The following is a 17,743-nucleotide window of genomic DNA, read 5'->3' as shown; positions in this document are numbered from 1 at the left end:
GTAAGCCCAGATATTCCTCTACATGCTGCTGACTCACGTCCAAGGCAGGTATGAGGGAGGAGACTAAGACTCTTAGCCTTTATTAGGGGATATATGGGGAGGGGCTACAGGTACAGCAGGCGGGCCAGCCTGCCCAGCCCAGTGAGGACATACTTGGACATGTTTGCTGTCATGGAGTTCGCCCATTTTCTTGGTAACCATATAGGAATCTCCAATGTGTTTCAGTTTCCTCCCACATCCCAAAGACTTGCAGGTTGGTTGGTCAATTGACCTCTAAATTGTCTCTAGTGTTCAGGTGAGGAGTAGAATCTAGATGAAAATGCGGACAGAATAAATAAGAATAATTAAAAGGATGTATCTAATGATCGCACTGGCTTGCTGGACTGAAGGATATATTTCTATATTCTATAGTCTATTTCTGTGCTGAATAAATCTATGATCCGATGAAATTAATATCTTGCACACACTGCATCACCTTGCCTTAGTGTCCAGTGATGAGAAAATTAATCAGTTCTGCTCCCTGTTTTGATCAAAGATATGACTTAAAAAATAAGATCCTGAGCTACATGCTGGAATCATTAATCCTGATATAAGCATGGAACCACTTGTGGAACAGAAGTCAATCAGCCTGTAACATAGCCCCATTCACACTGGCACTTGAACCCAGTAATTAACCACTAATCTACCAGTTCACCTGGCAGTGTGAATGCTCCCGAACGGGCATGGAGAGCCACACCGTTCTGGGGACGAACCGCCTAGGGTGGGTGTATCATTGCCGATCCATTTTGAATCAGCGTTCCAGGTTGCCCAGTGTAAATTGGACACCCGTTGTGCTGGGTCCAATTAGTGACGTGTTGATGACGTTCTTGCGTCTGCGCAGGAACATTAAGGAAACAAAAGATATGCTTTCGAAGATCAACACTGATTTAAAAAGAAGGTATGAACTTTGTATTTAATTTATTAAATTGGCAATCTTAATCAAGTATTTAAACAAAATTATTCATGCTTCATTAAAACATAATTAAACATAACGTACAGCACAGTATGAGCCCTTCAGCCCCATGCCGATCTAAATCTTCTCCATTATCAGAAAATGCAATGGGAACAAAACTCACATGATTAAGAGTGTGGGAAAATGCGCACACAATTTAATAAAATGTACGTGCATATTTATAAAGGTCCATGGGAAATGGTAGCAGCCATGTGCACATTTTATAACGACTGTGGGGGATGAAATACACTGGTCCACACATGCATACAATGAAGTGGGTGTATCCAACAATCAAGGATAAATAGATTGATAGATATGTCTGTGAGAGACAGGAAAGGAAGAGAAAGATGGGGAGAGAGAAAGGGTGGGGAAGGAGAGGGAGAAATAGAAAGAGACAGACAGACAGATAGATATATAGAGACAGAGTGACACACACAGAGGCAAAGCGAGAGAGATGGAGCAAGAGAATTGGAGAGAGGCAAAGAGAGAGACTGCGGGCAGAAAAGGAACTAACCGCCCTTTCCTTTAAAGTCTCCTTTTCCTTTAAAACCCCCATATCCCACTATGTCTTAGCATAATGAAAGGGCTGTATCCTTGGACCACTCATGGAGGGGTTTCTCTGCTGCATGGTATTCTGGGAGGGCTGGCTCACCTTTGCTTGATGCATCACTCAGGATGTCACTGCCGGAGGATAGGCATCCCTTTGCTCTGCACTACTGGGTAGGCAATGATAAAGGACGCACAGAACCATTTTTTCTTGGTCCAGTGTTAACAGCGCTACTGGTTTTTCTAAATGATTCGTTCACCCACCAGTTTAGCGGTTTGCCAATGTGAAAGGGGTAGAGAGAAAAGGGGTCCAAGACTCACTAGTGATTACAATACTGTGATCCCTCTTCAGCACCTCCATGGCAGCTTTTTCTGTTGCTCTACAGAAGCTCTACAGTGATTTGTAGCGCAGTGTATGGGTCATAACACGAACTCTACTGGTCTCATTTTAGCAAACAAGCCTGTATACAAAATTTTGGTGTTCAACTTCAAACACTTTTATGTCCAATTTCACAATTATTTCTTGGAGATTCTTCTGGGTTTTAGCGCAATATGTAACACAAATATGGTGCAACAAATGAGGGTCTACTTTTTAGTCCCTTGTGTTTGATTATCCATTCTTTACACAGAAATTGAACAATAATAATTTGAATTGACATAGCTTAAAATATTCCTAAGTATTTCATGGAGGGGGGTAGTTGCAAAGTATATTTTGATAGTACATAAGATAAAATCAGGCAATCTTGGTGAAAAGTTTTCAGGAGGGAAAAATGATGGTTTTAGAGAGGGAGTGGCAGAGCTCGAAGTCTAGACAGCTGAAGGTGCGATGGGTGTTAGGGGAGAGATGAAAATCAAGTGTATACATCAGGGGTGGCCAAACCATGGCTTGCGAGCCACATGTGGCTCTTTGACATATAATGTGCGGCTCGCAGGAATACGTTGGCTGAGACAGAAATCGTTCCAGCCAGTGATCACAATGGTAATTTTAGTGTGCTTGGCTTGTAAATGAAAATATTTGGTATGCATACCGTACATACGTGTGTAAAAATTGACCCCTGATTTTACTTTTGTCCCCGGCCGCCTTCCCATTCAGGCTTCTGATGCTCCAACTGCGGACTCTGGTCTAGGCCCCAGCCACCTGTCTACCCCTCCGAGCTCCTCACGACCCGACCTAGGGCTTACCACCCGGTCCTACCCGCTTGCCCGCCAATTCGCGCTCCCGACACTCCGAACGACGCAAGTAGTTTCATGGTTGAAAGTAGTACACGTGTAATAGTCAACCCCCGAAATTTTACCCTGCAAAATGGGTCCACATATGTGATTGATTACTGGACCTTCTTTGAGTTTGAAAATGTATAAATAAAATATTCAAAATTGAAACTAATACAATGTAGCAGTTTAAAAACTACATACATGAATAAATATTACTACATGCATGTATTTCTTAACATTTGTGTAACATTTTTATAACAAAATATGCATGTTAGAGTAAAAATGTAATATTTTATATGTCTTCTAGTCCTTGAACATCTGAAGTTTATCACATGTGGCTCTTACATTAAGCAAGTTTGGCCAGCCCTAGTACACATGAAACCAATAATAAAAGAGTGATGATGTTGACATTTCCAAAGATATGGAAGGGAGGTGCCAGAGAAGGACTTGAAAATGTTTTAAAATGGAAGCTTTTTCCAATTAGTAGGAAGAATTGGTCAGCAATTGGTGAACACATGTTGATGCAATTTAGAACATGGACAGCAGATGTTTTAATGAAATAATATTATCTTCAACATCAATTGCTGAACAGAAATATACAGTGCTCGGATATATTTTAGTTCCTTTGCCTTGGCTTCGCGGACAAAGATTTATGGAGGGGTAAAGTCCACGTCAGCTGCAGGCTCGTTTGTGGCTGACAAGACCGATGCGGGACAGGCAGACACGGTTCCAGCAGTTGCAAGGGAAAATTGGTTGGTTGGGGTTGGGTGTTGGGTTTTTCCTCCTTTGTCTTTTGACAATGAGGTGGGCTGTGCAGTCTTCTTCAAAGGAGGTTGCTGCCCGCCGAACTGTGAGGCGCCAAGATGCATGGTTTGAGGCGATATCAGCCCACTGCCGGTGGTCAATATGGCAGACACCAAGAGCTTTCTTTAGGCAGTCCTTGTACTTCTTCTTTGGTGCACTTCTGTCTCGGTGGCCAGTGGAGAGCTCGCCATATCATACGATCTTGGGAAGGCGATGGTCCTCCATTCTGGAGACATGACCTACCCAGCGCAGTTTGATCGTCAGCAGTGTGGATTCGATGTCGGCCTCTGCCATCTCGAGTACTTCGATGTTGGAGATGAAGTCGCTCCAATGAATGTTGAGGATGGAGCAGAGACAACGCTGGTGGAAGCGTTCTAGGAGCCATAGGTGATGCCGGTAAAGGACCCATGATTCAGAGCCGAACAGGAGTGTGGATATGACAATGGCTTGTGAGTTTAATGCAGTGGGTTAAGTATTCCCTATGCCATTAAGTGCTCTATGATTAGTATGTGGGTGAAAGGAAAAAGTTTCAAAGCCAATCTCTGCCAACATATTTAATCATACCTAATTGACTCGTTATGTGCACAGTTTCATAACTCCAACGGAAATGGGCCAATGACAATTTTTCTCAAGCAAAATATTTCAGTAACATTTGGGTCTCGAGCAGTGATTCTCAGCCTTCCCTTCCTACTCACATACCACCTTAAGGAATCCGTTACGGATCACAGAACAGCTCAGGAAGAGGGATAACTTTAAGTGGCATGTGAGTGGAAAACAAAAGTTTGAGAACCCCTGGTTTAACGTCAGTAATTCAACTTTCTCAAAATATATAACTTCACTCCTGACTTTAGCTCTTCTCACCCAAAGTCAAATGGGGTAGAAGGGATGGCGTGTAAAAATCATGGTGATCTTTGTTCTTTTCCAGCTCTAAAATCAGGACCTGTATTTCATGGAACTACTCCTAACTGGTAAGGAATAAACTCGGAATGCTAAGCAGTAAAGTAAAATGTTTCTTTCAAAATCATGGAGCTAATGGAAAACTGAAAATGATGTCTAAATATATATTTAGCAGTGCCTTCTGAGAATCGTTCTGTGAGGAGAATAAGGTACATGACTGCATGTGCTGTTAACAATCTCCAACACAAGCAAGTAATTCATGGAGATGAGGTTGCCGAGCAGATGAATTAATTGCCTCATTTCCCCCTTTTCTTAAAGGCAAATCACACAAAACCTTAAAATGCTTTTACATTGTTTCCTGCTTTTCAGTTGCTCACTCATAGAGGCACAGGTCTCGCACAGCCAGCTGCAACACCAAAATAAACTTGCCAGCTTCATTAAATCTGGCTGTCAGAAAGATTGATTTTCATCAAGCCGTGATGGTAATGCATGGGAGCTAGCACAACTAAAAAACACCTCAACATTGATGTAAGCAAGTTACCTAAAGCAAACTATTAGCACATTGTAGAGAAGCATTAGCTGATTTGCAAGGATGAGCTTTTTGTCTCATTAAGGTCTGTAAAATTTACATTTAAAACAAAAAAGTGCATGAACATCTGATTTTGGACAGGATTTAAGGCTGGAATAATGAGCATGGATTGGGGTTTCTTTAATGTTGTGGATCAAGTTGGTACCTGAGCCTCAGACAACATGCTAACACCATGACAAAAAAAAATACATCCACTCAATAATGAATAATTTACAAAGTAAGCCTAGATTGTGGCATTTCACTTGATGTGGCTTTGACAGGATAAAGCTGGGGCATGAGAGGAAAATCTTCTTCAGCATCTTTCATCAGGGGATTAAATATGTTGGATGATCAACATTTGGCTCTGTCCTGTTCTGAATGGCTTGAATGAAAAGATTGCAAATGAAAAAAAAATACTGTAGATGAACAATAGAAAAGAAAGTTGTGACAAAAGGGATGTAAATTAAAAGAAGCTTTAATCGCTAAATATAGGCATATCTTACATGCTGTTGAGCCAATTCCAAGGCAGTACTGAGGGTTGGGAGGGGTGGGGGGGGGAGTGGAAATTGGTGAGCCAGGCAGAGGGAAGATGTGATAGACAGAGGCAATGGATTGGCAGATACCAGACAAAGGGAGAGGGAGACAAGTGCGACAGAATATAGATATGTTTTGGGGAGATAAATTGGGGCAGGTTTGTTAGTGTAGGTCACATACACTTTAAACAGATCTTATTTAAAATACTGGAGCTCCGCCCACGCTAGACATGTCGGGGCCAACAGTATTTGCAGAAACTTTGGAGAGTGCCCAAGAGACTTCACTAGTAGATTGTTGTTTACAAAAAGGCAACAGATGAAAGAGCTTGTCGGAGCTGCATTCTGTCTGGAGGGGAACTTGCTGTTCTAAGAGGGTCATGTGGTTCTGCAGGCTTTTCTTTCTGTGAGAGAGAGAGACAGACAGACAGACAGACAGACAGACAGACAGACAGACAGACAGACAGACAGAAAGAGATCACTTCTACAGTGTTACAGTCAGCAGCAGCAACTGGGACTGGAGCAGGACAAGCTGGCAAGCTTGTGGAAAACCCCATTTGGAAGACGGGTTGTAAGTGTTTAGTTCAGCCTGGTCCAAGCCCTTGTGGTTCATGCAAGACGAGAGGACTGGCTGTCTAATGTTTCACTTGGAATAAGAAAAACAAAAAGGAACGCTGTGGTGACCTGAAAGAAAGAGGTTATCATCTGGAAAACCCTGAGGGGGTTTATTCAGCAAGACACTGAAGTGGCTGATGGAAGTAAATGTACGACAGATCTCTCTCTGAAAACTGCCAAGAATCTTCCTGAGCTGTACCCCTTTACCTTTCAAGCACCAAAGCCTAGTAAACTTTATAAATGTTAAATTCTGTGCACAGTATAAGCATTGCCTTCAACCAGTGAACTTGAAGGAACGAGAAGTGAGATTGGACTGTGAATCAAATAATTTTTCTGATCTTACACGTACATTACATACATGTGCATTTAGAATTTGAAGGGGGGGGTTACGTTAAGTTAGTTAAGGCAATAGTGATAAGTTAATGTGTGATTCTGTTTTCATGTTTAAAGATAATTAAAAGCAACTTTTGTTCAAGTAACCATTTGTCTTGGTGAATATCTATTGCTGCTGGGGTTTGGGGTCCTCTGGGCTTGTAACACAAGAAACACAAATGAGTCAGATGGAAGAAGATGAGCCAAACAGGGTGATCAGAACCACAGATATGAGTGCTGGAATCTAATAAGAAGAGAAGGTGAGAAAGTTGGAATCGGCTTTTATTAAGTAAAATTTAAATTTTGAATAAAATCTGATGACAAACCAAAAGATGATGCCCCTCACTTTTTTTCTCTTACGACCATTCATTAATCTCAGTTTCTGGTCTGTCGGGTCAAATTGATAGCAAACAGTGTTTTGGGACTGAGAGCTATCAGAAATGAGAGAACATAGGTTTAAGCTGAGGGGAAATCTTTTGAAAAGGATTTAAGGGGATTTAAGAGGAAGGTTTCTCAGAGTAATTAGTTGATATCTTGAACTCATTGCCAAAGGAGAAGGTGGAGTCAGATAGAATCACTGTCTTTATGAGGTGTTTAGATATGTAATAAATACATAGTTAGGTAAGGAAGAGGAGGATAGAAGCCTAATGAAGAAAAATGAGATTTGAGTCTATGGGGGAAAAAGTGGGCTTTTCTGTTCTGGGCCAAATGTTCCATTTCCATGTTGTATAAGACTGAAATGATGACTCTGCACCCCTCATTTACACTGATGTGATATTAATCACATTTTAAAAAATTCTCCCCACATTCTCATTAACTACTCCCACATTCTGCCACTAAAACACTAATCGACCGGACGAACGCAACTGGGATGATTTCCTGACGAGGGTGATGTGGTTGCAAGCCAAAACAGTTCGTGTATTGGCTGGCCTGCCTTCCCAAATGTGACAGCTAACATGGAGCTTGGAGACGTGCATTGCCCGGTTCTGAACAAGGGTTGTGGAGAGCTTGGAACCAATGACCTCCACACTTCTTTGCAAGGGCTTAGTGACAGTCTCGTCACACACCAGCTCCTCCTGCTGTGAAGGCACAGATGGAGGGCACTCAGTGTTTTTCCATTTTTATGCAGTCAAACCTGACACAGCTGCAGGTCAAGTTTCTGTCATACCAAAGCAACTCGAAGCTCTAAAAGGGCAGTCATTTCCTACCAGGGGACAGGTTGATGTTTTCAATGAGTTGACAGATGCCACTCATGTGCAGATTACTACTTTCCACAAGGACAAAACTCCAGATCAGTAAGATGTTTCTTTATTATTCATTTCAAACTTCAACTATTCATAATGTTAAAAGTACACAGAAAAGGCAACCATGCGCAAATTCATACCACTCTTAACATTGTTCAGTCTTTACTTTCAACGTTACTGGTTCTGTACATGGAGGTGATATCCCATCTTAACTACACATCACACATCTCCACTCTATTTTCTCCTAAGTTGATAATGCTTCCATTTTTCAGGGGCTTCCCTGTATGACTTTCCTCTCAAAACTCTGGTCCTTCCCGATAGAGCCTTCACATTAGCTGCTGCAAGCTTCGGTTTCCCTCACAGCACCCACTCCTGCAGTCTAGAATGTAACTGTCAGCAGTATTCTCTTATAGACATCTTGTTGTGCTGGAAGACCAACAAGTTTCGGACAAAGGAGTGTGTTTCATCGAGTTAATTTTTAAAAAAAAATTAGACATATAGCACAGTAACAGGCCATTTCGTCCCACGAGTCCATGTCGCCCAATTTACACCTCTGGTATGTTTTGAATGGTGGGAGGAAACCAGAGCCCCCAGAGAAAAACCACACAGACACGGGGAGAACATACGAACTCCTTACAGACAGAGTGGAATTTGAACCTTGGTCCCAATCGTTGGTGACGTAAAGGCATTGTGCTAGCTGCTACGCCAATCGTGCTGCCCAGCAACACTTGACATTCACTTTTGCATTTACAGTGAAACCCTGATTTAACACGATTGTTGGGATCCATAAAAGGTCATCATAATAAAAAGCAGGGTCGCGCTAAATCAGGGATTCACTGTGCATATACACACAGTGTACAGGTTGACTTGGGAGTTCGAGAAGTAGGGGCAGTTTGACAATAGTGACAGATTACCACATTGCAGGAATTTGTGATGTCTCTGAGCGGTACTGACACATTAACAGGGCGTGGGCCAGGACTCACTGTGGGTGACTGGGGGAAGAACAGGAAATCTGAATCCACTGGGTGGGGGAAACTTGCTTCGGTAGCTTCAGGCTGATTCAGCATCCTTGTCTGTTGAACCTGAACTGCATTGCACGAACCTTCTGATTGCCAGGTTTGCCAAAACGGCTTTCAATGAGGCGCATGTCCGGAGCTTGTTGTGACTTCGGTATCCAAACACTCTTCATCCCCAGTATTTCTCCCTCGCTTAGAGCTTCTCCGCAAAGTTTGTACTCCCAGAGTCGTTTTTAAAATGTTGCGTGATTTCCTCACCATGAAGAATATTTGTTTGATCCACTGAGTCTGAAGGTCATCTAGCAAAAACAAAATAATCATTTCTCACCTTAATCTTTTAGACGCACGACTTCTTATCATCCAGTGAGTCACTTTTGACACATGCACCTTAGATTGGCCATCCCTGATACCACATCTTTTAAAATAGGTTCGTTTAAATGTCCTATCTCAAAGAACATGGATGTTAAGTGGCGCATACCTTTATATATATCGGTGTCCAATGACTCATCACATTATATCTGAATTCATGGTGCTTAAAATTGGGTACCTCTGAGATTAATCCATAAAATTAGAGAGCTGCTACTTGAGATGAACTGTGACAAAGACTCTTGCATCCTTCTCCAGAGCTCTTAACAAAATACAGTCTACAAAGACATGATTAACTGTTTCCTACCCATTGCCGACGTCTGAAGGGCTACGTGGGTTGTGAGTGATAGGTCCAACCATAAAAGCAGGACCCAATGGAAAGTGAAGGGGATGATGAACTGGTCGAACCAGTTGCCGAACAGCATAAACTTGGACTCTTTGTGCAGTTTACTATGGATGCTGATGTTAACTCAAACTGGTTGCAGCTGCTGACTGGATCCGAGCAGCAAACACTGATGCTTTGACCTGGCAACATCACCCCAATTATATTCTCTTGATGATTTTGGCAAAGGGTTCTAGGTCATACATAAACAAGACTGGAAGAATGGACACCAGACTTGATCGGAGAGCTGGCTATTTCTCACCTATTGATTTCACTGCAGAAAGGATATCCATGCAGTAAAACAATCCAATTCCTCCCTTCTCACCCATTTTCAACAGCATGCCCATCATGGAAATGTACAATATCCTGTGGAAGTCATTTTCTTGCCACTAGTTTACTTGGCAGTGTCCATCCTCTATACTGCATGAAGGCAATGGCATCTCTGAGCAGAGTGAGGCAGTCCAAGATTATCCTGATAAGTGCAAAACTGTTTCGGTCTGAGTGGATCATATCCTGACTGTGGCCTGGGACAACTCCATGAAAAAGTGAAATGGGATGTATTTTCAGCTGCATGGGAGATGGGAACAGAGAGATTGATTGGGTCGGGCTGGGTCTTTTGTTATCTTTGCTACTTTTCCAATACAGTGGAAAGGGCAGTTGGAGTAATTGGGGAGAAGACTCATTGGAGTTTGGCCTAGGCTGCATTCTTGTGTGCTTGGGGTGATAGTTTTTATACCAAAAGGCAAATCATCAGGAACAAAACATTTTCTGGTGTGCCAATAAAACTTGGTATAAATATTTTCTGAAGAAGAGGAGCATTTCTTGGCTATCACATCAACAAGATTGGACCTGAACAAATTATGGGTAAATCTTACACTGAGGAACTTGAAGTTCCCTACAATCTCTGTGTCTGTATTATTGATTTAGAGATGGGCATGTGGTTCTCCCTATGGCCTGAAATTAATGTCCAACTTCTTCATTTTGGTGGCATTGAGGGAAAAGTTGTGAACTGACATTGCACCATTAAGTTCTTGATCTGCTTTCGGTACTCCATCTCATCGTTGTTTGAGCTCTGGCCAACTACGAAGATGTTATCTGCAAAGTAGTAAATGGGATCAGAGCAGAATTTGTCTAAACAGTTGTGATTACATAGGATGTATAGTAAGAGGGCTGAGTAAACAGCCTTGCAAGCCACTGGCTTTGATAATTATCATGAGTGGTGTCTTCACTGGACCTCATTGACTGTGGAGTGTCGGTCCAGTAGCAGAGATGGGGACTGAGTGTGGAGATGGGTTTGGTTGGAACTATGTTGTTGAAGGTGGAGGTATTGTATATAAATAGAAGTCTGATGAAAGTGTCCTTGTTATCAAGATGCTTCCGGTCAGGGTTCAGGGAAAGGATGGTGGTGTCTGCTGTGTACCTTTTGCAGCAGCAGGAAAATCGTAGCAGGTCAAGGCAGACTGGGAGACGAGAGTTGATGTGAGGCGTGAGCACCCTTTCAAAGGAGTTCATGATGATGGATGTCAGAACAATTGGGTGATAGTCATTTCCTGGAAGGTAGAAATGTGAGAGGAAATTTGATACAGGTATTTAAAATTTGGAGGAGTATGGAGTAAATGGAAGTAGGCTTTTTCCCACTAAGGTTAGGTGAAATAAGAACAAGAGGACATGGGTTAAAGTTGCCTATTGTCAGTCAGATGATAATAAACTCAAATTTGAAGGGTGAAAGGTGAAATGTTCCAGGGAATATTAGGGGGAACCTCTTCATGCATAGAATGGTAAAAATGTGGAATGAGATGTCAGCTAATGTGAATGCAGATTTGCTTTTAACATGGAAATAAAATTTGGACAGGTACATGGATGGGAGGGGTATGGAAGGCTATTGTCTGGGTGTAGGTAGAATAATAGTTTGGCACAGATTATATGGATCAAAAGCCTGTTTTGTTCTTTATGGTTTCTATGGCTTCTAGAAGGAATGTAACATGTGTGGCAGCTCACCACAAGGCAGGCGAACCGGCCCCGCTTGTAAGCCACGCGGTGGGGCAGCCGGCTAGAATGGCGCAGTCGGGGTTTTTCCTTCTTTCCAGTATGGGGCTCGGAAACCCGCGCTGGGGGACCACATGACGCACAGGTGACGTCAGCGCCCTCCGGCACGGTTCTCAGCCAGGTCCGGGCTGGGAGTATAAGTGCAGCCCAGCAGCCTCCAATAAACTAGTCTGCTCACAGAGTTCAACCCACCTGGTTGTGTGTGTTATTGCAGGAGCAGAGTAGCCGCCACTACACATGCTTCCTTTGTGTCTGAATTGGTTAATATTCATTCTTTGAACATACATTTTCCAGATTTAGACACCATATAGTATATCTAAATCTGGAGAATTAGTTCAAATGGTAGACTGCTTATTTTACATGCGAGCAATGGTCACATCCTCCAGATTTTTTAAAGAGTTGACCTGTTTGAATGCTCAGAGAAAAAGCCTCTTCACTCTACCAGGTATGATGTGACAATAAACCTGAACCAAATGACTCTTGAGATGTATACAGTACATGTATGCCTACATGATTTAGAAAATGATTCTGAAAACTTCGATTGTCATGGAGACGGAGACAACGCTGGTGTTTGAAAAGTCAGTTATAGTTAATTTATTTAATTTAGAGTTACAACATGGCAGAAGGCCATTCCAGCCCAAGAGCCTATACTGCCCAATTAAACCCGTGTGACAAATTAACTGTCTGACCAGTACATCTTTGGAACATGAGAGGAAACTGAAGCACCCAGAGGAAACCAAGACAGTCACAGGGAGAATGTACCTTACAGGGAGTGATTTATTTGGAGGGATATGATTCTTTCATTGGACTAGCCATTGTTCACTTCTCAAATGAACCTCCCCTCCCCCATCTGCACAATTTTGCTGTAGTTCGAGATGTCTAATTGAATGTATGGTCTCAGCACCGCACTTGCCTCGTGAAGTAAAGCAAGCAGTTAGCAACAATAAGGCATCAAGCAGCATGGGCTAAGACTGAGCTCACTCTTTTGACAGTCATGATGTCAAAGATATTTGTCACACTGTCTAAATGTTCCTAAAACATTTAAAGCACAAGTGAAATAATTTAAACAATAAAAAATAATGTAAAGACAATAAATATATATTTCATGAAATGTTCATCAATAATGTTTGCACTGATTAAAATAAAGTTAATTCAAACCATACCTGAACTTAACTTTTTCCATCCAATGTTAACTATATTCAAATGATGACCCATGAAAAGTATACACTGACCACAATGTAAAGCGGAGGGGTAGGACATGAAGTCTTCAGTGCAGAATGTTGTAGTCCATTCAATGCTGAGTCCAAGAGTGTGAAGTGGGGTCAGTTGCACTGACATTTGACCTCCAGGATCTTCCATTTTGAGCACAGAACCAACAAAGTTTTAATCCACGGGGATCAACTTGCCAGCAGCTGCCTTCTAATTAGTGAACAAAAGAAAATGCCTTGACCCTTTGTAAACAATAAATGCTATGGATTGAAACATAAAAGTGTGTAGTCACCTGTGATAGTACAGATTCCATCACCAATGTGTATATGTATAGATTGTAGTGTAGGATGATTGTGATTGGCTGAGAGCATAGCCACGCCTACTGGCAGGTTTTAAAGAGTTGGTCCTCGACAGACCAGGTCATTCTGGACTGGTTGACTTACATGTCTTCTAGTTAATAAAAGCCTTGGTTTGGATTAACAAGTCTTTGATTTTTTGACGTGCTCTACAATTTTATTAACTAGAAGGTCTTATGCTACGGCTGGAACCCTTCGACATCGACCCACAGTCGGCTACAGCCTCGAATGACTTTAAGCACTGGGTGAGATGCTTCAAAACATACTTACAACTCTCTGACCCTGCCGTGATAGAGGACAACTGTCGACTACTAATATTGATGACTATATTGTCCCCGAGAGTCTACCAGAGCATCCAGGACGCGACCACTTATGCTGCAGCCATGAAGGTGCTGAAAGGGCTCTATGAGTGACCAGTGAACAGGGTCTATGCTCGGTTCAAACTAGCGACAAGGAGGCAACAGCCTGGTGAGTCCTGTAGAGCTTATATTCAAGCACTAAGAGCAATGGGCAGGGACTGTGCCTGCACAGACAGAACTGCTGCGGAGACCACAGATGGTCTAATTTGGGATGCATACGTGGCCGGGGTCCGATCGAATGAGGTGAGGCAGCGCCTGCTAGAGAACAGGGGCAAAAACCTAGAGGACGTGATCCGGATCGCAGAGACAATGGAGGATGCGGTCTTAAGTATGGACGTGTACTCTCAGGGCTGGACCCCACACTCTGATGTGAATAGGATACCCTCCCTCAACCCTAATACCTCCCAGCACACCGACAGCCTGTCGGCTGCCACTACGCTGCCTGATGCGACCCCAAAGTGTTATTTCTGCAGAAGGGACAAGTACAGCAGGTCCCAGTGGCAGGCGAGAAAAGCCAGGTGCCAAAAGTGCCTTAAAAACAGCTACTTTGCTGTAGTCTGTTGCTCCAAAATGGCCACCGTCAAACACAGTGCCTCGTGTGAAGCCCAACCGCCACCGTCCCATTCAAACATTTCTTCCTCAGAGCTCTCGTCCAATGAGAGCGAGGGCTCCACCACACGTGATATCACAGGGCAGACGCCAAGCACGGAAGGTTCAACCCATCCTCGCCACAATGACATTGGCCTGCTTTACCCTCCCTCATGAAACAACGTCCGCCCAGGCCCCAGCCCTGACTTCAATGGCCGCCGCCGCTGCCAACCAGGGACCTGCCACTGCCATCACTGCTGAGGCCATTGGTGTTTTCACCGCTGAGCCTGCTGCCGCTGCTACTGACGCTGCCAACCAGGGACCCACCACCACTGAGGCAGCCGACCAGGTACCCACCGCTGAGACCTACGCTACTGACCCGGTGCCCACTGCCCACTACTAATGCTGCCAACCAGGGACATGCTGCCACGACTGACGCTACTGACCCAGTACCCACTGCCAATGACCACCCGACTGACTGCCCCACCACCGACAGCAAGCAGCGACCCCCAGCATTTACCGTTGGCCTACTGACACCCCCAGCAGGCTGCAGGCAGCAGCACCAACTCCTCGTCGCTGACTGCTCCGGACCAACTGTCTTTATGATGTCACCATGCACACATTGCGTGACGTCATCACGTAGGACTCCACTGTCCCCATTACAAGTAACCCTAGACCAGGACTGCACCCATCCCCTCATAAAAGCAATAGAACTGATTAAAATGCATGGACACCATACCAATTCCTTATTTGACTCAGGGTCAACTAACAGTTTTATCCGCCCAGACCTGGCCCGCTGTTGCAGACTGGCTATTCTCCCCACTGCCCAGAGGATTTCATTGGTGACCAGATCGCACTCGACTGGGGTAAAGAGGTATTGTGTGGTGACCCTGAAAGTCCAGGGCATCACGTTCACAGACTTCAAACTATTAGTCCTTCCCCAACTGTGTGCCCCTGTATTGCTGGGACTGGATTTTCAGTGCCAGTTCTGAACCATTTCCCAGCTCTTTGGGGGACCTCTTGCTCCACTCTCTGTCTGTAATCACTCCACCCCGGAAGCCTCCTGCCAGTGTCAGCCCGAGCCACCCGCCTCCGAGGCCTAGGGCCTCACCTGTAGCCTCTCCACCCTCCGAGTTGCTCCGCCAGCGCTCTTTCCAATCCTCACCCCTGGCTGGAATCCTGTGGCCACCAAAAGCTGGCAATATAGTTATGAAGACAGGACATTCATAACAAGCGAGGTGCGGAGACTGCTGGATGAGTGCATTATTGAACCTAGCTCGAGTCCCTGGAGCGCCAAGGTGGTGGTTGTTAAAAACGGGGAAAAGCCGCAGATGGTGGTTGACTACAGCCAGGCAATCAACTGCTTCACACTTCTGGATGAATACCCCCTCCCACGGATCACGGATGTGGTGAATCAGATTGCCCAATACCGTGTGTTCTCCACCATTGACTTAAGTTCGGCCTATCACCAGCTCCAGATCCGCCGAGAAGACCGAACTTTCACGGCCTTCGAAGCAAATGGACGGCTGTATCAATTCTTCAGGGCATGCTTTGGGGTCACGAATGGTGTCGCGGTCCTCCATTGGGAAATGGACCAGATGGTGGACCAGAACGGGCTAACAGCTACTTTCCCGTATCTGGACAATGTCACCATCTGCGGCCATGATACGGAGGATCACGATGCCAACCTTGAGAAATTTTTTCAGACTTCAACTCGGCTGCACTTGACCTACAATTTCGACAAGTGCGTCTTCCGTCCACTCGGCTCACAATTCTGGGTTGTGTGGTGAAGAACAGGGTGGTAATGCCAGACCATGACCGCATGCGTCTCCTCGTGGACTTTCCCCCCTTCCCCCACACCCAGAAGGCACTCAGACGCTGCCTGGGCTTCTTTTCCTACTATGCCCAATGGGTTCCACACTATGCCAACAAGGCATGGCCATTCATCAAGACCACCTCCTTGCCCCTGTCAACCGAAGCCAGAGTGGCCTTAGACCACATCAAATCGGACATCGCTGCTGCAAAGCTGTATGCCATCGATGAGTCCACCCTGTTCAAAGTTGAGAGTAATGTGTCCGACTTTGCACTGGCAGCCACTTTGAACCAGGCCGGTCGGCTGGTAGCCTTCTTCTCTAGAACCCTCCAGGGTCCTGAGAGGTGACACTCCTCTGTTGAGAAGGAGGCCCAGGCCATAGTCGAAGCAGTACATCATTGGAGACACTACCTCACTGGCAGGCGCTTTACACTGCTGACCGACTAACGCGTGGCCTCCTTCATGTTTAGCAATGCCCAGCGAGGTAAGATCAAGAATGACAAAATCGCCAGGTTGAGAATCGAACTCTCCACCTTTAATTATGACATACTGTATCGGCCTGGTAAACTCAACGACCCATCAGATGTGCTCTCCTGGGGGACTTGCTCCAACATACAACTGGACAGGCTGCAGAGACTCCACAAGGTGCTCTGTCATTCAGGGGTCATTAGGTTCAAGCACTTTGTCAAAGCTCGCAACCTATCCTACACGGTCGAGGAGATTTGACCCAAACCAATGGGGGTCAGGTTCCCGAGGTGGCCGGAAGCCATCCCAATCACCAACACGATGGCAGAAATATATGCCAGGACACTGATCACAACCTGGGTGGTGAGATTTAGGCACCCCATCCACATCACTTCAGACAGAGGGGCACAGTTTACCTCAGCTCTGTGGTCAGTGGCAACGCAACTACTAAGAATCCAGCTTCACCAGATGACTGCGTACCACCTGCAATCGAAAGGCCACAGGCACTTGAAGTCAGACCTAATGGCATGCCTCCAAGGGCCCAACTAGGTAGATGAACTCCCCTGGATGCTTCTGGGCATCCCCACAGCATCATCCGCCGCATTAGTTTATGATGCACGGCTCACAGTACCTGGCTAATTCGTGCCCGCAATCCGTGGCCAAGCGGACACACCAGCAGAGCTCCTGACCAGACTTTGGGAGAGACTCAGAACACTGGCTCCTGGGCCAATGTCCTACCACAGGGCAAGGCCCTCCTTCGTATCCAAAGAACTGCAGCAGAACGAGTACATGTTCGTCTGCTGATGAGTGCACAGTCCACTCTTGCAGCGGCCGTATGAAAGTTGGACGTCATGACGGAGCAACTTGTATTCTAGATGTGGGTGGCGGGAGGAGACATTTACCATAGACTGTCTCAAGCTGGAACACCTGGACATTGGGCACCCAGTCGTGGTTCCATGTGGGCAGCCACATAAAGCAGACAGTGTACAGAATATGGTTTCAGCGCCTCTTATCACTGGTTCTGGTGGGGGGGGAGCGGGGGTGTCATGGGGCAGCTCACCTATGTGGCAAGCAAACCGGCACCAGCAATCATGCTCGAGTCCATAGTCAGAGACATACTTGGGAGCTCTCAGTGAGGGGCAACTCAACGGACAGAAAGTTGATGTCACTTCTGCCCCGCATGAGTGCCGAGGCCGTTGGGATCAGCATGGATCTTTTAAGCGCGCGAGTTTGAATCAGTAAATCAGTTGGTTTGAAACTCTACTAAACTCGGCGTGTTTCTTCCACCCACGGTGGCCGATAGCCACAATATATTATAATTAATTTTGGAGCTATTTTCTATTTGGCAACTAAACAGTTAATGT

The 17,743-nt window shown here is 45.0% G+C and overlaps 1 long non-coding RNA gene across 1 annotated transcript; it reads right to left on the bottom strand.

The window, feature by feature from the left end:
- Positions 1–7,827: 7,827 nt before the first annotated feature.
- LOC138752805 (uncharacterized) lies at positions 7,828–14,701 on the bottom strand. The gene is made up of 3 exons (XR_011350956.1): positions 14,622–14,701; positions 12,753–13,008; positions 7,828–9,094 (listed from the first exon to the last, which is right to left on the bottom strand). It is a non-coding gene; the product is annotated as an uncharacterized lncRNA (long non-coding RNA).
- Positions 14,702–17,743: the final 3,042 nt, after the last annotated feature.

The sequence above is a fragment of the Narcine bancroftii genome, chromosome 2 (assembly GCF_036971445.1).
Source record: "Narcine bancroftii isolate sNarBan1 chromosome 2, sNarBan1.hap1, whole genome shotgun sequence".
In the NCBI taxonomy this organism is placed as follows: Eukaryota; Metazoa; Chordata; class Chondrichthyes; order Torpediniformes; family Narcinidae; genus Narcine; species Narcine bancroftii.
This window is presented reverse-complemented; position numbering and strand designations above follow the sequence as displayed.